Below are 22,210 nucleotides of genomic sequence, written 5' to 3' on the forward strand. Positions count from 1 at the left end.
ATGTGGCTAGATGGCAAACACATGTGATTTGGTGAAAACCAGAAGAAACAGAAAGAATGAGATTCGGAGCTCCAAATCATTTCCGGAAGCTGACTCTTTACTCAAACCTCAATATATATTTTACAAGGATGTGTGCATGGCTGCAGACACACCACAAACATTTCAGACTAGGGGAAGGAATGAAAGGACCTATAGAGGATGAAGATGGAAAGAATAACAAAAACCTTCCTAGTGACAAGGGAGGAGACACCCATTTTTTCTCCCATCATCAGACAAGTAGTCTTTGGCAGCCAGACTCACTTGCCAATCCCCTCCTTCATTTTTTTTGAGATGGAATCTCGCTCTCTTCCCAGGCTGGAGTGCAGTGGCGAGATCTTGGCCCACTGCAACCTCCACCTCCCGGGTTCAAGCCATTCTCCTGCCTCAGCCTCCCAAGTAGCTGCGACTACAGGCGCACGCCAACATGCCCAGCTAATTTTTGTATTTTTAGTAGAGAAGGGGTTTTACCATGTTGGCCAGGATGGTCTTGATCTCTTGACCTTGTGATCCACCCACCTCAGCTCCTAAAGTGCTGAGATTACAGGCGTGAGCTACCGTGCCCACCTGCCCCCACTTTTTGGGTGTTAACTGAGGGTGGATGACGCAGGAGGCAGAAACTGGACACAAGTCACTAAACTTCTTCAAAAGAAAACCGCGCTTCTTTGTTCTCGAATGCCACAAAATCTGTTGGGCCTGACGACATGATTTGTTAACTTAGGGAGGGAGCTTGGTCAGGGCCTGAGCTTGGAGGCCATTTGGCTGTCTACTCAATTTCCACTTCTGCTTTTTTCAGCTCCTAGACAACGGAACCCAGTTGGTCCAGAGTGATCAGGATGTGGCATTCCTCTGGTAATTTGATTGGCCTAGTCGGGAGACACGTGACCTCAGCCGGACCAGCTGGTAGACTTAAGGGAACCATTTATAAGCCAGCCGTGGGAGGCGTTCTCTCTCTCCTGATGCCTGTGGACAAGGGCAAGTGGCTCTGATTATCACTGCAAGCCATTCTGGAACCAAGAGGCATACATGGGGGCCTTGAAAGGCTGCGAACCTGAGTCCCTGACAGACACACTTGAGCTGCTGATCTTGCCCACCTGATGCCCATCTACCCCTGGACTTCTAGAACACATCACATGTCTTAACCATTGGCCAGATGGCGCCAGGGTTGTTGCTTGCAACTAAAAAGCATCCTGAGAAGCACAAAGTAGGCTGCTATCTTTTGCTTGCTAAATAAGAGAAAATCTCTGTAGGAGGGCAATGGGGCATTGGAGGCATGAACAGGAAGGGCCAATTCATCCCAATGTACAGGAACTGTTCACTCAAGCTGCATGCCGCTGGCCCACCCAGAGGCACACGCACGATTCTCCGTGCAGGAGAGCTCAGGAAACCCTCTGCAGTGGGCCACCGTTTCCCTCACATCCTTTACCACAGTGGAGCTGCGGCCAGTTTCCCACGTTCTATTTCTCCTGATAATGGCAGGGGGTTAATCCCCAGCTGACTGGAGCTGAGGATGAGACGCAGGACCAGAAAGCCCGGCCTGGCACTCCTGCAGCTGCTCTGTTCCCCAATCAAAGGTCAGACTTTGGGATCTGGACTGCTGCCGGGGTCTGTAAAATGACACATGGCCCGAGGCCCTCCATGAGGAGCCCAGGCTGGCTTCTGTGTCGCATCCCTCCGTCAGCATCAAGGGAAAGGCACCAGTGCGGCAAGGGCGGGCAAAGGAATGTGTGTTCTGGGGTCAGCCGGGTTCAATCACCACTCTACCCACAGTTCGCCCGTGACTGTCTCTACTATAAAGTGAGTGGCAGGAGGGATCAAGGATGAAGGAGGAAAAAATAACACGAACCTACCCAGTGAGACATTGTGTCCCTGGTCACATTGGTTGATTCATTCAACAAAAATTTATTGAGCAGCTCTTTTTGTGCCAGGTCCTTTTCTAGATGCTGGGGATATAGCAATGCACCAGACAGAATTCCTATGGTCAAACAGGAGCTCACAGGCTATAGGGTGTAGACAGGTAGTATACAAGTCCACAAATCCACTGTGATACGTGTCATGAAGAAAATAAACCAGGTGATATGATGGAGAGAGGAATGTGTGCGAGAGAGAGAGAGAGAGAGAGAGAGAGAGTGAGTGTGTGAGTGTGTGTGTGTGTGTGTGTGTGTGTGTGTGTGTGTGTGTCAGGGGGAGCAGGCTGGCAGGAAATGTAGCAGAGTGATTATGAAGCCAGACGGTCTGGGTTTGAATCCTGGTTCTGCTACTTTCTACCTGTACGGCTCAGGCAAACAACCTGAGTTATCTGTGCCTGAGTTTCCTAATGTGTACAACTGTACAGTGCCTGCCTCACGGCGTTGTTGGGAGGACTCAGTGGGGCAATACCCACAACACACTTAGCAGTGGGGACCATGCCTGGCTGGGGAGCCCATCCATTTAAGGGTCTCTGGAAGAGCCTCTCAACCACCCAGGCAGTGCTGCTGGCAGCCAAGGCTACAAGCTATGTGGGTTTTCCAAGACATGACACACCCAAGTGCTCTCAAAGGGAGCCCCCTCCTGCAAGGTCAGATCCCACCTTGCTCTGAGAGGGCAGCCATGGGTACAGCAGAAGGGACAGCAAAGCCCTCCACTTACCCAGCAACTGACAGAGGCCACTCGGGCACAGGAGATGCCGGGTTGTGGGGTTAGAGGAGCTGCTTAGGGTACCTGGGCCTCTCCACACCCTGAAAATCCTGCACCATCCTCAGGCTGCGGGGGAGATGGCGGATTCATATGGGCTCTTGCTGAGGGGTTGGGGTATGGGACCTCCCAAAACTCTCAGCCCATGAAGCAGTCCTTTCCTATGCCATGCCCAGGAGACACGGGTAATCTGGAAACTCCCCTCCCTGGCCGCCCTGCCTCTTTCCAGGGCCGGGCCCAGAATAGGGAACGGAGAGAAGCACGCTGCTCGGCATCAGGTCAAAGACTCCAGCACCCCCACCCCCGCCGCCTCCCCCGACCCATGTGGATCCTTGAAGCTTTGTGCTGTCATCTAGCCACTCAGAAGAAGTAGGGAAATAAGGAGAGGGGGCAGGCTGCTGGCAGCTCCAGGCCTGGGAGGAAATGAGGCCATCTTTGCGGGGAGCAGGCGGGGGTCCCTTCTAAGAGGAAGGGCTGAAGCCTGGAGGCCTGGAGGAGGAGGAGCAGGAGCTGCTGTGACCTGTTTCTCGGGCCTCCCAGCGGCCTGGGATGGGCCAGCAAGCTGTTTCTTTCCTAGGGGCTGATGAGTTCAGAATCAGAGCACCTTCTCTACAGAAAGCTCCTTTCAACCCCGCAGACTGAGTGGCTGGATGACAGCACAAGGCTTCAAGGAGCCACAGTGGTGGGGGTGACTCTGGAGTCTCTGACCTGATCCTGGATCGGGACAACAGTCCTGGGGGAGGAAGGGTGTCAGGACATCGACCCTTGAAAGTGCACACAGAGAAAAATTAAATGAAGTTGTATCACTTCTCCCTGGAAAACCCTTTTATGGCTCCCAAGGGCTGTGGGAAGAAAGTCCAAATCTCTTACATGGCTCACCAGACCAGCTGACCCAAATTTTCCTCCCCATAATCTGCTCCCCCAACACACCCAGCTCCTCCACACCCTAGGACCTGTGCATAGGCTATTCTCCCAGCCCAAACACCCCAGCCTCCAGCCCACCCCAGGCAGGTTCCTATTCACCCTTCCAGTCCAGGCTCAAAGGTCGCTTCTTCAGAATAGCCTCCTGTCACACACCCACGTCCACCCCAGCCTGGAACAAGACCCCACCTCTGCCTGTTATTCTCAAGGCCCTCTCCAGTTCTTCTTTCCTTCTTTCTTTCTTTCTTTCTCTTTCTTTCTTTCTATCTTGATGAAGTTTTGCTCTTGTCCCCCAGGCTGGAGTGCAATCTCGGCTCAATGCAGCTTCCGCTTCCTGGGTTCAACCGATTCTCCTGCCTCAGCCTCCAGAGTAGCTGGGACTACAGGTGACTGCTACCATGCCCACCTAATTTTTGTATTTTTAGTAGAGACGGGGGTTTCACCATGTTGGCCAGGCTGGTCTTGAACTCCTGACCTCAGGTGATCTGCCTGTCTCAGTCTCCCAAAGTGCTAGGATTACAGGCATGAGCCACCGCACCTGGCCTTTTCTTTCTTTCTTTTGAGACAAGGTCACGCTCTGCCACCCAGGCTGGAGTGCAGTGGCGTGACAGTAACTCACTGCAGCCTTGACCCCCCAGACTCAAGCGATCCTCCCACCTCAGCTTCTCAAGTGGCTGTGCACTTTTTCTTTGCAGTTTCATTACCACAGTTAAATTATGTGGCTATTTGAGTAATTATTTGATACTTTGAGACAGAGTCTCACTCTGTCACCCAGGCTGGAGCACAGTGGTGCCATCTCAGCTCACTGCAATCTCTGCCTCCTGGGATCAAGTGATTCTTGTGCCTCAGACTCCTGAGTAGCTGAGATTACAGGTGTGCATCACCACACCGGGCTAATATTTGTATTTTTTGTAGAGATGGGGTCTTACCATGTTGGCCAGGCTGGTCTCAAACTCAAGTGATTCACCCACCTCAGCCTCCCGAAGTGCTGGGATTACAGGTGTGAGCCACCATGCCTGGCCTGATTATTTGATATCTATCTCCCCCACTAGATGGTGAGGGACATAAAGCCAGAATAATGGTAATGACAGAATTTTACTTGTAACAACAGCTCAAGCCTATCAAACACTGACAACATTTCACAGCATTACATCATCAATTCCTGACAACAGCTCTGTGAGTCAATATTCCTATTATCCTCTTTCTCTAGATGGGGACGCCACGTTAGTCTTGTTGATGGCAGCAGGCACTCAGTAAATGGTCTGCGGGGCGTCCAGATGTCTGGGCTAGGTTTCAGATCCTCCTTCCCCATCATCCTCTGGGGACAGGAGCCCGGGTCCATGGAGCACACTTTTGCCATACTCCGCAGTGACAGGCCCCAGTTCCAAGAGCTCCTCTGGGTTCTAATCTCTCCCCAATCCATGAAGACATTAATTTAACACATTTTTACTGTGGCAGCTACTGTGTGTCTGGCGTGGCCCGAGCAGAGAGAAAGCAACAAACACCACATGTAGTCACACCTTCACAGGGCTCAACAAAGCCCCGTCTCTCTTGAACCTGCTCCCACCAGCCTTTTGTGCCTCCATCGCTGGACGCGGCAGTCACCTTGTGCCCTTGTTGCCCTCCTGCCTCACCACAGGGGTCCATGCTCTCCGGGACTCCTCCCTCCTCCTCACTGGCGTTCCCTCCCCAGCCTCCTTCACTGATTCCTCCCCATCTCTCTGCACAGATTTGCTCCTCATCCTCATGGCTTCCCCAGTGATTTCAACACCTCTGTGCTAGGACCCCTACTCTTCCTTCTCCCACCTGGATCTCTCTCAACTTCAGGTGTGCGTACCCAACTGTCTCCTTGCCAACTTATGCAGCTGTCTGACAGGCACCCGGCATTGAACAGACTCCCTTCTGAAGAATCAGAAGAGCATTTCTGACTCTTCACATGGCCTTCTGCCACTTGCTGCAAACCCCCACCCCGAGGTCCCTCCATGCAACGTCTTCACCCTTCACCTGGTGCTCAGACCCAAACCTCAGGGTCATCCTAGGCCCCTCTCTTTCTCTCACCCCTACATTCAGGCCAGTAATACTCACTGCCAGCTCCACCTTCAAGATATAAATGGGCTCGCCCCTCCCTCGCACCCCCACTGGCAGCACCACAGACCACAGAAGGACCTTCTGCCCCGATTTCCTGGCTCTGTCTCCTGCTGCCACATACAGCCAGAGGGACTCTATTAATCTATGGGTCAGATCATGTCCTTCCTCTGCTCAGCCTCCTGAGTAGCTGGAATTACAGGTGTGCACCACCACATCCAGCTAAGTTGTGTATTTTTAGTAGAGATGGGGTTTCACCATGTTGGCCAGGCTGGTCTTGAACTCCTGACCTCAAGTGATCTGCCCACCTCGGCCTCCCAAAGTGTTGGGATTACAGGCGTGAGCCACTGCACTTGGCCCATGGATCTGTTTTAAATCCTTGAATGCCCACAATCACATTATGAGGTAGGCAGCATTATCTCCCCTGTTTTATAGATGGAGAAACTGAGGCACAGGAAGGTAAGTGCTTTGGCCATAATCAAAGAGGTGGAAAGGGAGGGCTAGGATTCCAACACATTTCAAAGGCCGTTTTTACTACCGGCTTTCAGAGAAGCTGATGGGAAATAAATCAATGTCAAATGAATGAATGAGTGAGGTCAAGTTGGGGAAGTGAGAGAACTAGTTATAGCTCATGCAGGAAGAAGGTCAAACACTACTGAGCTAGCTATTTCTAAGTGGCTAACTTTATTTATTTCGGATACAAGATGTAACCAAAGATAAAGCAAGATATGCCCAAAATATTATCCTGAGAAAAAATAGCTATATTTCAGGGTCTTTCACTTTATTTTATTTTGGAACAAGTACTCTTTGGAAAATACATATTAGCTTTTAAAAACTTTAATGATGCTAGCTGGACACTAATAAAAAGGAAGGCACATATTATAAGAGACAGTGAGTATTCCCAAGGGCTTGACTCCACAACTGCAAGTGTGATAAGTCACTGTAAACATGTTCTGTAAGCAATCCTAAAATTTATATTTAGCCACAAAAAATCCCAACTAGCCAAAGCAGCACTGAGAAACGAAAAGTTGGAGACATCACACTTCCTGATTTAAAATTATATTACAAAGCTATAGTAATCAAAACAGTATAGTACTGACATAAAAACAGAACAGAATAGAGAGCCCAGAATTAAGTCCAAACTTATGTGGTCAATAAGAATGACACTGAGCCCTTCAAGGAATGAAATCTTATACCATACACCAAAATAAATTAAGTGGATAAAACACCTAAATGTAAAATTTGAAACCATACAACTCCCAGAAAAGAACATGGTGGAAAGCGCCTAAACATTGGCTTTGGCAATGATTTTTCAGATCACACCAAAGGCTGAAGCTACAAAAACAAAAATAAATAAATGAGACTACATCAAACTAAAAAGCTTCCGCACAGCAAAGGAAACAATCAACAAAATGAAAAGGCAACCTATGGACTGGGAAACAGTATTTGCAAACCACGTATCTGATAAAGGGTTAATACCCAACTTTTATGAAGAATTCTTATAACTCAATACCACAAAAAAATATCCAAGTAAGAAATTAACAAAGGGCTGCATGTGGTGGCTCACACCTGTAATTCCAGCACTCTGGGAGGCTGAGGCAGAAGGATTATTTGAGACTAGAGTTTGAGACCAGTCTGGGCAACACAGTGAGATCCCTGTCTCCACAAAAAAATTTAAAAATCAGCGGGGCATGGTGGCTTAAGCCTATAGTCCCAGATACTTGGGAGGCTGAGGCAGGTGGGTCCACTTGAGGTTAGGAGTTTGAGGCCAGCCTAGCCAACACAGCAAAACCCCATCTCTACCAAAAAAAAAAAAAAAAAAAAATTAGCTGGACATGCTGGTGAGCACCTGTAATCCCAGCTACTAGGGAGGCTGAGGCAGGAGAATAGCTTGAACTTGGGAGGCAGAGGTTGCAGAGAGCCGAGACAGAGCCACTACACTCCAGCCTGGGCGACAGAGCAAGACTCCATCTCAAAAAACAAACAAACAAACAAACAAAAAACCACCCAACAGTAATAATAATAAAATAAACAAAAATTCCTTTAAAAAGCAAGATAGAGGCAAATAATTTTAAGCCATGTTCAACCAATTTAAACAAAATACTTCAGGTGAAAGTCTTAAATGGGGCAGTTATATAATGTATACAACGGGGCAAACTAGAATTTTGAAATTAAATAAAAAAGGGGTGGCCAGGCACGGTGGCTCACGCCTGTAATCCTAGCATTTTGGGAGGCCGAGGTGGGTAGATCACGAGGTCAAGAGATCGAGACCATCCTGGTCAAGACGGTAAAACTCCGTGTCTACTAAAAAAAAAAAAAAAAGTACAAAAAATTAGCTGGGCATGGTGGTGCACACCTGTAGAATTGCTCGAACCCAGGAGGCGGGGGTTGCGGTGAGCCGAGATCGTGCCATTGCACTCCAGCCTGGGTAACAAGATCGAAACTCCATCTCAAAAACAAAACAAAACAAAACAAAACAAAAGGATGTGTAATACAGCACTGAAAACTGTCTTAAGGCAAAATGCCACTGTGAGGGAAGAAAGTACATGGAAAAATTTTCCTAAGTTGTCATTTATTACTCGCATTGGAATAATGAGTCCAACTGACTCACAAACAGGTGATTATACAACCACTTTTATATGTTCACGTTTACTCAGCCACTTACCCATGTTCAGTAACTGTCCTTAAACATCCAAGTTGGCTTTTTAAAAAAACCTAACAGTGAGTGGCTGTGGAGACCACCAATTCCTAAAAGAGGCATTTGACAAACTGTCTAACGGTAAAGGATGGCTTCTTGAGTGTTGGGATACAGTTTCCAGTGACAACATACACAAATTCAAGGGATGCCACATCACAAATGCTGCAGATGGATGTGGAGACAGTGTACTCTGTAAATACGTGTAGGTGACTCAAAAAGTGACTCTTGTGATGACAAGGATGTCTGCGAAGTGTGACTAATACTGTTTTATGATATGTGAGAGGATATATGGAACATTTTGAGTCCAATTTTCTTTTTTTTTTTATTTGAAGCAGGGTCTCCCTCTGCCGCCCAGGCGGCAGTGCAATGTTACAGTTATGACTCACTGTAGCCTCCACCTCCTGGGCTCAAGTGATCCTCCCACCTCAGCCTCCTGAGTAGCTAGGACCACAGGCACAGACCACCACCCCATTTGTCTATTTTTTTTTTCCTCTTTGTAGAGATTCGGTCTTGCTGTGTTGCCCTGGCTGGTCTCAAACTCCTGGCTTCAAGCCATCCTTCCTCCTATGCCTCCCAAAAGGAGAGGATTACAGACGTGAGCCAAAGCACCCTGCCAAATTCAACATTTTTGATATCAGGATTCCAAACATGTCACAAAATTAATCAATTAGAAATACAGACAGGCAGCTGATTATGTTGTCAAAATCCCTAACATCTCATGTGGGCCCCAAACTTTCTTTTTTGAGAGGGAGTCTTGCTCTGTCACCCAGGCTGGAGTACAGTGGCATGATCTCGGCTCACTGAAGCCTCTGTCTCCCGGGTTCAAGCGATTCTCCTGCCTCAGCCTCCTGAGTAGCTGGGATTACAGCCGTGAGCCACCATGCCCAGCTAATTTTTATATTTTTAGCAGAGATGGAGTTCTGCTATGTTGGCCAGACTGGTCTCGAACTCCTGGCCTCAGGTAATCCATCTGCCTGGGCCTCCCAAAGTGCTGGGATTATAGGCGTGAGCCACTGTGCCTGGCCTGCACGTGACTTTTACATGAGGAAGATACAGTACACCGTGGACATTTGTGTGTGTCTGCTCAGCACTCCTTTCCGGCAGCCATGCCTTTAGCAAGCCCTGTCCACTATACCTCCAAGCCATACCCCAAACCTGCCCCCTTCTCTCCCTCCACGCTCCTTACCTTGGCCCCTTCCTCCGCCATCTCCCACCCAGACTAGAGTAGCAGCTTCCTCCTTTCTCTCACACTGGCTCCTGTAATTCACTGTCACCAAGGCACACTAGTGGCAGATCTTTGGGACGTGCAGAGTTTGAAAAAGCTCCTGCTACCTGCCCTGACACTGTCCAGGGCATCTCTACCTTCCAGCCTCTGACCGTAGGAAGGACCTGCTTTAAGGTGAAGACACCGTGAGGGACAGCAGTGCTGTGGGCAGAACCAACCTGAGCCCTCCAGGCTATTGTTGAGCTGCTGTGTCACCAGCTCCCAGGGTCCAAAGAACCCTCAGACTTGGAGGTGGGGGACCTGACTGCTTAAGTCTGCATGAATGGGGGTTGCCGTTACCTAGAGCCAAAAGCCTCCAATCCATATGCTCTTTATCTTTTCACTCTATTTACTGGTCAGCAGCTGTTTTCACCAGGTAAAATTACCCCGTGTATCTGTCTGGTTCCTTGTCTGTGTCCCTCTCCTAGAATGCCAGCTCCAAGAACAGGGATATTTATTTGTCTGTCTTGTTCACTGCTGGAACACCCCCTGCCAAAGAGTGGGAACTCAGCATTTGTTAAGAGAATGACTGAGCTCATCTGATTCTTTCAACAGCTCTAAAACGCAGGTGTTCTAAGTACCAGCCTCCTCCTCGCCGCCAGCCAGACCCGGCACCATCTGCCCCCACCTACCTCTCCCAGCTCGTGACCCTGCAGTTACACAGGTCTTCTTCCAGTTCCTTCGCAAAGTCAACTCCTTCCCGCATCTGGAGCTCCGCTGATGCAGTTCCCTCTACCAGGAACTCTCCCCATTCCTTGCCCCTACTGGGGGAAGGTGTACTTATCCTTCAGGCCTCCTTCCAAACGTCAGTCCTTATGACAGACGTTCCCTGACCTCTCCAGACATGTCCAGGCCCTCAGATATGCTGCCCCGGCCCTCTGGGCTCCTCCATCAGAGCACTTAGTGCAGACATAATCACACAGCTATTGCCGTAATTACTTCAATTCGGTTTCTGACACTGAACTGTGAGCTCCAGGAAGGTGGGGGGACGCTTCTGCATTTCTAGAGTCCTAAGAAGGCCTGGCACACAGTAGGTACTGCATAAATACCACATCTGTCCATGGTGGCTGTGACAGTTACTGCTCACTGAGTAACTATCGCATTTCTAGCCCCTTGCAGTTAGGCAGGGCCATGCAGTGGTCTTTGGAGCAGGTGGAAGTGAACGTGTTGCTGCCGGGCCTCAGTATCTAAGTGCCACTGCGCGACCCTCAGTCCCCTTCTCCTGCCGTGGTGTCTCTGCAGCCTGTGAAGCTTCGAGATAGGGGCACTCCTGCCAGCCTGGGTCCCTGAGGCACTGGGTTAAGCCCTCCCACCTGAGCTCCTATGTCACAAGTAAGAAATGGACATCTGTTGTGTCCAGCCTCTAGGATTTCAGGGTTAATCTGTTGCCACAGCAGAAACTCGCTCATCAGAGGCATTCCTGTGAATGAATGAAGGCAGCTAGAAGGCAGAGACACTGGGAGGTGCAGAGCAGGGGACCGACCTCCAGCCACCCTCACTGAACTCGGTGAAAGAACAGGAAGCGGGGAATGGGCCAAGCACTCCCCAGGGAGCCGCCACTCTGGGCTCTTAATGGGGCAGATGAAACAACCGAGAGCCTCCATTGCCTTCAGACAGGGCCTACCTGGACAGCCCTCAGCACACACGCTCCTTTGGGATCACAGCCAAGGGTCCGTCCCTGGGGACGGGGGGAGGAGACAGTGCTGAAGCCAGCAACACCCTGGAAAACCCTCTTAGCCAGGGGAAGCTGAACCAGCAAGGCTGCATGAAAGGTCTGGGCTAATTCGGGCTGACAACCTTCCCTCGGAATTACCCACTGGGGCTGTGCCCTCCCGGCTCCATCCCAGAGAATAAATCACACTGTCAGGTCTAATTTGGGACTTGGCTGATGGGCTGAGCTGAGCATCCATGCGTTCTGTCCACAGAGGTCAAGGGCAGCCTACACTCTTGAGGCCACTGCTGAAAAGTCCGAGGACTGAACAAGAAAGGGGACCGGGAGGCCAGGAGCCATGGGTTTCCCATACACACCAAAGAAACTCCCAACTTGTTCAGTGAAATTCCTGGCCCAGGCCTCTGCTGTATGAACCCTGCTCCCAGAACACAGTCCTGCTATATCCAGGCCTGTGCTAGCTCAGGGCCGGGTGCAGGGTGACCCCTCCCCTGTCTGGTGAGTGAATAATCACAACAGCAGCAGTTCACACTTGTTACCTTATAGGCTGTTACGAGGCCACCTAACCTCCAACGTGCAGTTAAAGGCTAATGAATGCAAGCTGCCACCATCCTCCTCCTCCTCCTCCTCATCATCACCATCGTCATCATCATTACCATCATCTCCTCATCATCATCATCATCATCATCATCATCATCATCATCATCATCTCATTATCATCTACAATGCCAGGTACGGTCCTAGGTACTTGAAATTCACAATCCCGTCTTAATCCTTACAACAATCTTGGGAGAAAAGGGAAGCTCCCAGAGTTAAGCTACCCATTTAGGGCTAGTCAGGGGCTCAGCTATGACTAGACCCCAGGTCAGCTGGACCCTGGAAACCTGTGATCTTGGCCACTGTGTCAACCCATTTTTGATTTCGTCTCCCTGGAGAAGTTTGGCACCAAACTCCAAATCATCATTAGGGGTCTCCTCGGGATTCCCACAGCCCTGTGGCTTCCCCTACTAGAACTCTTATCACTCTGCGTTGTTTACTTGCAGAACTTTCCAGCATACTGTATATCGGGGCAAGCCTTGTGCCCAGCAGAGGGCCAGGAACATGGGAAGTGCCAAGTCAAGGATGGTTGGATGCATGGATGGAGTTTCCATTTTACTGAGGAAGGGAACAGAAGTTCAGAAAGGAGAGTGGTCATGACAGCATCACTGAAGAAAGGCAGGTGGAGAAGACGGTAGAAACTGCTCCTTCATGAACCTCTATTTGTCCTCCAAAGCCCAAAGCTGCTTCCAGGAGCCCTCCTTGACCCCTAGGCTGGGTTGGGCACCCCCGCTGGATTCCCCTGGGCTTCCCCGATCACAGACCTGACCACTCTGGGCTCTGAGGGCCTGCTTCCCTCGCCAGACCCACCCAGCCATGAGGCTGGCCCAGCCACCACTGCATCCCCACTACTCTACGGGGACGGGCACAGAGGAGGCAGACATCAAATGCGTGCGCAGTCAACCAGCAGACCTCCAGAGAAAGACAAGGCTGAAAGCCTCGTCCTGGGAAGAATAACTAAAAGCACAGACACGGTTTGTTTGGAAAAAGGGAGTGGTTCCCTCAGCCACTAGTAAGCCCCTGCAGGGTGGCCAGGAATAACACGTGTGGCTGGTGCGGCTCCTGAGGACGGGACATGAACCAGTCGGAGGTAGTCAGTTAAACAGGGGTGGATGTGATTCACAAGACAGCTTTTTAATGATCACAACCTCCCCAGAGCAAAACACCAAGCTCGGCTCCACCCGTGCTGGAAGAATTTAAACTGGGGTCAGACAGTGAGCAGCCTGGGTCCCTGCACCCCAGGCCCTGGACCTCTTATGAGGCAACAAAGTTTAATGGCCAAGAATGGGGACCCTGGACACAGGCTGCATGCCCCCTGCTCTACTCCTCTACTTGGCAGGCAGCTTCATCACGCCGTGCCTCAGTTTCCTCATTACCATGGGACTATCACAGCAGTGACATCTTAGGGTAGTTGCAGGAACTGAATGAGATCATGCACACGAAGCACTTACGGCAGGGCTTGGCACAGAGTCAGCACCCATTAACATTAATTATCACTGCTTTTTCCTCCCCCATGGGGCCAGGCAGTGCTGGCTGGCTACCCCAACAGATACTCTCAATTCATTTTTTATTTATTTATTTTTTAATCTATAAATTTTAAACTTTTTTGTTAGAGATGGGGTTCCTCCATGTTGGTCAAGCGGGTCTTGAACTCCGGACCTCAGGTGATCCACCCACCTCGGCCTCCCAAAGTGCCAGGATTACAGGCATGAGCCACCTCGCCTGGCCTCAATTCATTTTTTCTCTGGCTTCCTCCTCAGGAAAGGCTGAAAAGTTAAATAACATTTGGCACCTTCCTTGGAGCTAGGGGAGGCTATGCGATATCGTAGCAGCAACTATGTGTCCATGAGGGGTAAGGCCAAGAGAATCAAAGAGGCTCTGCCCCGACACTGCCCAGCCACTAAACTGGCAGACAAGCACCTCTAGGTGTGCTGTGGTGGGCGAGAAATCAGCCCCCATTAAATCAAGCTGTGGTGAGTGGGGGTTTCTGTTCCTGAAGCTTGAAGGCATTCCTGAACAATGCACACCCCATGATACAAATGGCTCAAAGCACACACCCATGTTAATTGTCTGCCTCCTTCAGCTCAGGCCCAACGCTGAGAACCCCTGATCCAGAGGAAAAACAGCGGGTGGCTGAGCAATACAGTGCTTACCAAGCCCAGTTGCTGTGTTCCACCCTTCCTTTTCAGCCGTATCTACACCCCATCTAGACAATGATTTACATACACACACATACATATGTATATGCATCTGTGTATTTTGTTTTTCTGTTTTGTTTTATTTTTTTAGTGACAGGGTCTCTCTCGCTCTGTTGCCTGGGGCTGGAGTACAGTAGCATGGCCTTGACCTCCCGAGTGCAAGTGATCCTCCCGCCATAGCCGTACGAGTACCTGGGACTATAGGTGCAGGCCACCACGCCTGGCTATTTTTTAAACTTTTCGTAGAGATGGAGTCTCACTCTGCTGCCCAGGCTGGTCTTCAACTCTTGGCCTCAAACAATCCTCCTGCCTTGACCTCCCAAAGTGCTGAGATGGTAGGGTGAGCTACTGCACCCAGCCCTCAAGTGATGTTTAAACTTGACACATTTCAAAACAATTTATATCACCACTAACAAAAAATTGCTATCTTGTGCTGCAAAGAAAAGGAAACTTAAACAAATGAAACAAAACACAGTCATCCATTATCTGATGTCACATTATCTGGGTTCAATGGACTCGCAAAAATTCTTCACTTTTCTTTTCTATGGTGGGGAGAATCATATTTGGCAATACTAGGGGGTAACACTGGCTCCAGCTGAGCAGGGCTGCCCCTCGGAGAGGGAACACATTTTGCTGTTCACAGAAACTGTGTTCAGAAAGGAGATGATTTGACTGCCATCTCCCAGCTGGCTGCGGATGAATTAGGCCAGGCATCGCCTCACTCCTTCCTCTCTTCAGGGGCTCCCTGGAGAGGCCTTCCTTGACCACCTTGTCTAAAAATTGCCCTGTGAGTCCAGTCCCCTTTCCTGCTTTATTCATCACTATATACTCCCACAGTGTTCATCCCCATTCAACTTATCCTAGATTCACTTTTTTTTCAGACCGAGTCTCGCTCTGCTGCCCAGGCTGGAGTGCAGTGGCGTGATCTTGGCTCACTGCAACCTCTTCCTCCCAGGTTCAAGCGATCCTCCCACTTCAGCCTCCCAAGTAGCTGGAATTACAGGTGTGTGCCACCACGGCCGGCTAATTTTTTTGTACTTTTAGTAGAGATGGGGTATTCACCAGGTTGGCCAGGCTGGTCTCAAACTCCTGACCTCAAGTGATCCACCCACCTCGGCCTCCCAAGGTGCTGGGATTACAGGCGTGAGCCACTGCGTCTGGCCCTATATTCACTTTTTATCTGCTTACTGTTTTATTCTCCAGTAGGATGTCCATTCCCTTAGGGAAAGGAGTTTGTTTTGCTCATTCCTGAATCCCTAGTCCCCAACAGACAGTAGGTTCTCAAATGCATATTTGCTGAGTGAAGGAAAATAAATGAATGAACAAATGAAACCTGTTCTTGTTCTTTCCAAGTTCCCTGAGGCGCTGGTTACCAGCTAGAAAAAATGCCGGTCTTCCTGCTGTGTGAGAGGCAATGCCAGGAATTTACTTGGGATTTGGGACCTTTTACCATATTAAAAAGGAATGTGCTATATTAAAACAAATATCTATAAGCCCACAGGATATAAATTAGGAATTAAATAAATAAGGTGGAAGGGCCAGGTCTTTCTTACAGAAGAATTCCAATTAATAAATGTAGACGGAATAAGAGGCACACAAAAACCGCCATCAGGGAAACAGCACAGCAATAACCTTGCAGACAAGACCCGGTCACCAACGGATGCTAAAATTAGTGGGCGGAAGTTTCAGGAAAAGCGGATGTGGAATATTAGCATCGCCTCGGAGTTTCTCCCCAAAGGTAGCATTTTGTATTGTTTTGTTAAAGAGACAGGGTCTTGCTCTGTCACCCACGCTGGAGTGGCACAATCTCAGCTCACTGCAACCTCCACCTCCTGGACTCAAGGGATCCTCCTGCCTCAGCCTCCTGAGTAGCTGTGACTACAGGTGTGCACTACCACACCTGGCTAATTTTTCTTAGTTTTTTTTTTTTTTTAGAGCTAGGGTCTTGCTTCATCGCACAAGCTGGTTTCAAACTCCTGGCCTGGAGTACCCCAAGAGAGCTACTACTTACAAAAGGAAAACTGTAACTTCATAGTGGAGAAATCTGGCAGACAGTACCTTAATCATGATCTAGGTGAACATTACCAGGTATAAGACACACCAATATCATGGACCTCCACAATGACGCACCAAGGAGGGAAGGCTGCCTCTGTGGCATTGTTCTAAATAATGAATAACCTCAATCAAGTCATGAGAAAACATCAGAAAAACCCAAGTTGAGACATACAACAAAATAACACAGGAGTCTTCTTCCAAAGCGTCCAGGTCGTGAAAGGCTAGGAAAGATGGACGAATTGTTCCAGATCGGAGGAGGTTAAGGAGATATGAAAACCAAATGCAATGTGGGATCCTAGATAGACTCTTGGAAGGGAAAAGGAAATTAGTGGAAAAATTGGTGAAATTTGATTAATGTCTGTCACTGAGTTAATCATACTGGGCTAGTGTGAATTTCCTTGTTTTGATGACTGTGTTACAATTGTATAAGACGGTAACATTGGTCGGGCCTGGTGGTTCACGCCTGTAATCCCAGCACTTTGGGAGGCTGAAGTGGGTGGGCCATGAGGTCAAGAGTTCGAGACCATCCTGGCCAACATGGTGAAACCCTGTCTCTACTAAAAACATAAAAATTAACTGGGCATGGTGGTGCGCACCTGTAGTCCAAGCTACTCAGGAGGCTGAGGCAGGACAATCGCTTGAGCCCTGGAGGTGGAGGTTGCAGTGAGCTGAGATCGCACCACTGCACTCCAGCCTGGTGACAGAGTGAGACTCTGTCTCAAAAAAAAAAGATAGTAACATTTAGGGAAGCTAGACGGAGGGTAGATGTGTGACCTTTGGAACCATTTTCCCAACTTTTTTATAATTCTAAAATCACTTCAAAATAAAAGTTAGTCAAGAATTATGCTAAGAAGCATCCTTTGTCAGAAATCTGGCTCCTAGCAACTGTCCCACACGTAGGCTTCAGGTACCCAGCCAGGTAAGACTGCCAGGATGAGGGAATATAATGAGACTCAGTGAAGATCCAGGAGAGAGAAGCTCCATCCAGAGCCACACAGTTCCAGCAGCTGAGCCAATAAGGCTACCTGCGTCCAGGGTCTGAATGCCACAATCCTCCCGCTTCCGCTTTCCACACTGTTATAGTCTCTTGGTTCTTCAAGGATCAGGCAACACCCCCTCCCAACAACAAAGCTTGGAATCGTTCAGGAAAGCTTCGCTGCAAACTAGAATGACATACAGCCGGAGACCCATGCCACTGCTTAGAATCCATGCACAGAAACAAAAAGAACACTCACTAGCAAACCCCACCCAGACCCAACCCAGAAAACTAAATACAACATATTCGAAACTTATAGAGCACAGGTAACTATTTGCCATATGTGCATATTTTAAACACGTGTAAATACCCATTACTCATGCCATCTATGTGCATTTATTTATTTTAATTTTTAGTTTTTTTTGAGACAGGGTCTTGGAGGAGTCTTGACCTCCACTGGTTCTGGTGATCCCCCCACTTTAGCCCCGGTGCAGCTGGAACTACCAGTGTGTGCCATCACACCTAGCTAATATTTGGATTTTTTGTAGAGACAGGGTCTCGCCATGTTGCCCAGGCTGGTCTCAAACTCCTGGGCTCAATCAATCCTCCAGTCTCAGCCTCCCAAAGTGCTGGGATTACAGGTATAAGCCACCACACCTGACTCATATTTTTAATCAATAGAGAAACCAGCACATTTACACAGTGGGGACGTGGGTCTGCTCTGAATCTTGATTGTAGTGGCAGTTTCACAACTGTCTACATCTGTCTGCATTCAAAGAACTGTATACCAGCCAGGTGCAGTGGCTCACATCTGTAATCCCACTACTTTGGGAGGTTGAGGTGGGCGGATCACCTGAGGTCAGGCGTTCAAGACCAGCCCAGCCAACATAGTGAAAATGCCATCTCTACAAAAATACAAAAACCAGCTGGGCATGATGGCAGGTGCCTGTAACCCCAGCTATTCAGGAGGCTGAGGCGGGAGAATCACTTGAACCTGGGAGGCGGAGGTTACAGTAAGCCCAGATGGCATCACTGCATTCCAGCCTGAGCAACAGAGTAGACTCCATCTCAAAATAAAACAAAAACAAAAACTGTATAACAAAGAGAGAGCTTTACTCTATGGAAGGTTTAAAAATTGAATTAAAAAGTAAAGGAAAAAATAAAAAAATATCATATTATGATATGCTGAGGCATGTATAGTCATGAGCAAAGATCTTACTATTGGGGAGGGTGGAAGCAAGTCGAGAAGCGCTGCAGAGCGTAGTTCCTTTTTCTTACATAGCAAACCAAAATAAGTTTGTACATGTGTACATAGGAATGTTCATGTGCAGGAAAAGGTCTGGCAGGGCATCCGGCCAGTGACTGACAGTAATTACCTCTGGGGTAGATGTTAGGCTTGCGGGGATGGGAAGAACAGTGAAGGAAACTTTCATTTTTCCCTTGGTACTCTTTGTTTTGTAATTTTAAGAAAATAATAAAGATGCTTATGTGTATGAGTTGTAAAATTTTAAGCAAAGCAGCAGCCACACCATACTCACGCTTAGTACCTTCTAGAAACTAGCGCTCTTGGAGGATCCCAGGTGAGCCGATGTCAGAGACTGAGCATCTACGTGGAGGAAAAAGAAGAGGTTAGGTCTCTGGCCGACTGAAGCCTTCCTGCTGCAATACCCAGCTGTCAATCACATATTCACTCTTTCCTTTTTTTTTTTCTTTTTTTTTTTCTTGAGACGGAGTCTCACTCTTGTTACCCAGGCTGGAGTGCAATGGCGCAATCTCGGCTCACCGCAACCTCCGCCTCCCGGGCTCAGGCAATTCTCCTGCCTCAGCCTCCCGAGTAGCTGGGATTACAGGCACGCGCCACCATGCCCAGCTAATTTTTTGTAGTTTTAGTAGAGACGGGGTTTCACCATGTTGACCAGGATGGTCTCGATCTCTTGTCCTCGTGATCCACCCGCCTCGGCCTCCCAAAGTGCTGGGATTACAGGCGTGAGCATATTCACTCTTTCAACAAGTATTTACTGAACACAGCCGAGTGTAATCCCAGCACTTTGGGGGGCCGAGGTGGGTGGATCACTTGAGGCCAGGAGTTCAAGACCACCCTGGACAACATGACAAAACCCCGTCTCTACTAAAAATACAAAAAATGGCTGGGTGTGGTGGCTCATGCCTTTAATCCCAGCACTATGGGAGGCCAAGGTGGGCGGATCACAAGGTCAGGAGAGCTAGACCATCCTGGCCAACATGGTGAAATCCCATCTCTACTAAAAAAAAAAACCATAAAACTAGCTGGGTGTGGTGCCACACACCTGTGATCCCAGCTACTCAGAGGCTCAGGCAGGAGAATCACTTGAACCCAGGAGGTGGAGACTGCAGTGAGCCAAGATTGCACCACTGCACTCCAGCCTGGGCGACGGAGCAAGATTCTGCCTCAAAAAAAAAAAAAAAAAAAAAAAGAACGTATTGACTGAACACTTGCCATGTGCCAGGGACCAGGAATACACCAGTGTTCTCCCAGAGAAAGTGGCTGTCCTCAGGGAGCAGACATTCTAGTAGGGGCGGAGGGTAATAAACGAATACACAATACAAAGTCAGGGAGTGGAGCCTTGATGAAAACCTACGGAGAGCTAGGGGAAAGCCTCCCAGACGAGGGGGCAGAGACGCGAATACATGAGACCACAGACCGTGTGACTACCTGGGAAAGAGCCTTCCAGAGGCGGGAGCAGGTGTGGAGCATCTCAGGAGCAGCCAGGAGGGCTGTGGGGCTGGCACGGGGTGAATGAGGGGCGAGCAGTGGCAGGGGTGGAGGGAGACAGATGGAAGGCTATTCTAAGGACATTTCCTCAGAAAACTGTGAGCAGAGGAATGACAGAGAAATCACAGTGTCTTGGTTTGGAGCTTCATATTATGAATTTATGCTTTTGAATATTTAGTATGCTTGTTTATATTTCAGTGAATATTCCATGGATGAATGAATGTCTCCAGGCAGAGAAGGCACTGTCTGTATTGTTTATCATCACGTTCTGGGCACTGGCAGAGGCTGGGCGCTAAGTCAGGGGATGGGATCTGAGAGGGCCTAGAGTTGTCCTATATCCAATGGCCATTCACTGATAACAATCCCTCCCAATGTGCCAGCTCTGTCCTAGCAGACATGCACTGACTCACTCCACTCTCCTGATCACCCAAGAAGATACTATTACTCCCATGTTACAAGTGAGGAAACTGAGGCACAGAATTCATAAGGAACCCACCAGCTGAGGTTGCCCAGTCAGTCAAAAGAATACTAAGCCAGGAACAGTGGTGCATGTCTGTGGTCCCAGCTACTCAGGAGGCTGAGATGGGAGGATCGTTTGACCTCAGAAGTTCAAGTCTAGCCTGGGCAATGTAGCAAGACCCCATCTCTTTAAAAAAACAAAGTGTACTATATCCAGCCAGAATGTGAACCCATGCAACCTGATCCTGGAGCCTGACCACCTGGCTAGACCACACTGTCACGGTGTGTCAATTAAGGCAGAGCCAACTGTAAGCTGTCACTACCTTCCTGCCCCCCTTCCCCAATACCACAATGTCCACATGGTACCCAAATGCCCAGGCCAAGCTCAAAGGCCATTCAGCTCCTCCAGGAATCCTCCTAGGAAGGAAGCCTAGCAAGCAGTTAGCCAATACCCCAGGGTCCAGGTCAGGACAACTTCAATGATCATTCCCCTGGGGTTCCCGGAGAAGCTCAAGGGGGTTCTTAACCTTTCTCATGCCAGGGACTCCTACCAGCAACCTGGTGAATTAGTTGTAGGCTCCTCAGAACAATCCTTTTTTTTGGGACAGAGTCTCCCTCTGTTCCCCAGGCTGGAGTACAGTGTAGCCATTTTGGCTCACTGCAACCTCCGCCTCCCAGGCTCAAGCAATTCTTCTGCCTCAGCCTTCCGAGTAGCTGGGTTTACAAGCATGCACCACCACCCTAGGTAATTTTTGTATTTTTAGTAAAGATGGGGTTTCACCACATGGGCCAGGCTGGGGTCGAACTCCTGGCCTCAAGCGATCTGCCCACCTTGGCCTCCCAAAGTGCTGGGATTACAGGTATGAGCCACCACATCTGACCTATTAATGCTTTTATATTATGAGATCTAGTGGTGAGTCCAATAACCATAGTGATTTAGAAATAGGTGTTTAAATACTTTGTGATATTTGCAACAACTGTAACGTGATATGGGAATATCTGTGATTTCTCGTAGTGACAAAGTCTCAGATATTGCTAATCCAATTGTGGTTTATTGCCCTGTGCATTAAAAAAAAAGTTAATTTCAGGCCAGGCACTGTGGCTCATGCCTGTAATCTCAGCTCTTAGGGAGGCAGAGGCGGGAGGATACCTTGAGCCCAGGAGTTCAAGACCTGCCTGGGCAATATAGTGAGACCCTACTCTCCACAAAAAGGAAAATAACAAAAAGACCAAAAAAAAAGTTAATTTCAGTTAGAGGATAGCAAAAATAGAAACGTAATGTTTTTCCCAGTCAACCTTGTGATTCACTCAACTTCCACCCTTCAAGGGTCCATGAACCCAAGATTAAGAACCCCTCAACTAGACCTGAGAGAGGGTAAAAGCGGAGCAAGTTCCAAGGGAAAAGAACAACTGGGGAGTGTGGGGCAGATTCGGCTTCGTGAATTTAGTACGGGAAGGGGTTCTAGGCGTCAGCTGCTTTGGCCCACCCTGCATCCATTTCTCTTCCTTAGTCAGCCCTTCAAACCTCACCTTTCCCACTCAGCCCTATGGGACTGACCCTACCCACAGGTTGTGGGTAGGGGTGGGACTGGTCACATGATCTAGGCCTGGCCAATAAAGCCACTGTACTGCCTTCTTTATTCCCGGCTTCAGAGGTGGCCTGGGGTGACCCTGTCACCAAAGCCAGAATGATCAGAGCCAGTCAATACCAGCGCCATGATATATACTGGGACTATGGGGGAAAAACAGTTTATTTCCCTTGGAGCTGCTAAGCTAGTTGAATCTACTTGCGGAGCTGCTAGGGGCTGCTTCAGAGCCTACTTGAGA

General features: G+C 49.0%; 1 protein-coding gene across 7 annotated transcripts in view; it reads right to left on the reverse strand.

The window, feature by feature from the left end:
- SIPA1L3 (signal induced proliferation associated 1 like 3) overlaps window positions 1–22,210 on the reverse strand; it is a 294,007-nt gene that overhangs the window by 154,399 nt on the left and 117,398 nt on the right. For 4 of the 7 annotated variants that reach the window (XM_032248947.1, XM_032248941.1, XM_032248944.1 and 1 more), the window contains one exon: window positions 18,720–18,778. The gene's annotated coding sequence lies outside the window, so the exon portion shown is untranslated. Of the gene's footprint in view, window positions 1–18,710; window positions 18,779–22,210 lie in introns of all 7 variants that reach the window. The other 3 variants (XM_032248942.1, XM_032248946.1, XM_032248945.1) reach the window with 1 other exon arrangement.

The sequence above is a fragment of the Sapajus apella genome, unplaced genomic scaffold (assembly GCF_009761245.1).
Source record: "Sapajus apella isolate SASKATOON/1434 unplaced genomic scaffold, GSC_monkey_1.0 scaffold68, whole genome shotgun sequence".
Taxonomy (NCBI): Eukaryota; Metazoa; Chordata; class Mammalia; order Primates; family Cebidae; genus Sapajus; species Sapajus apella.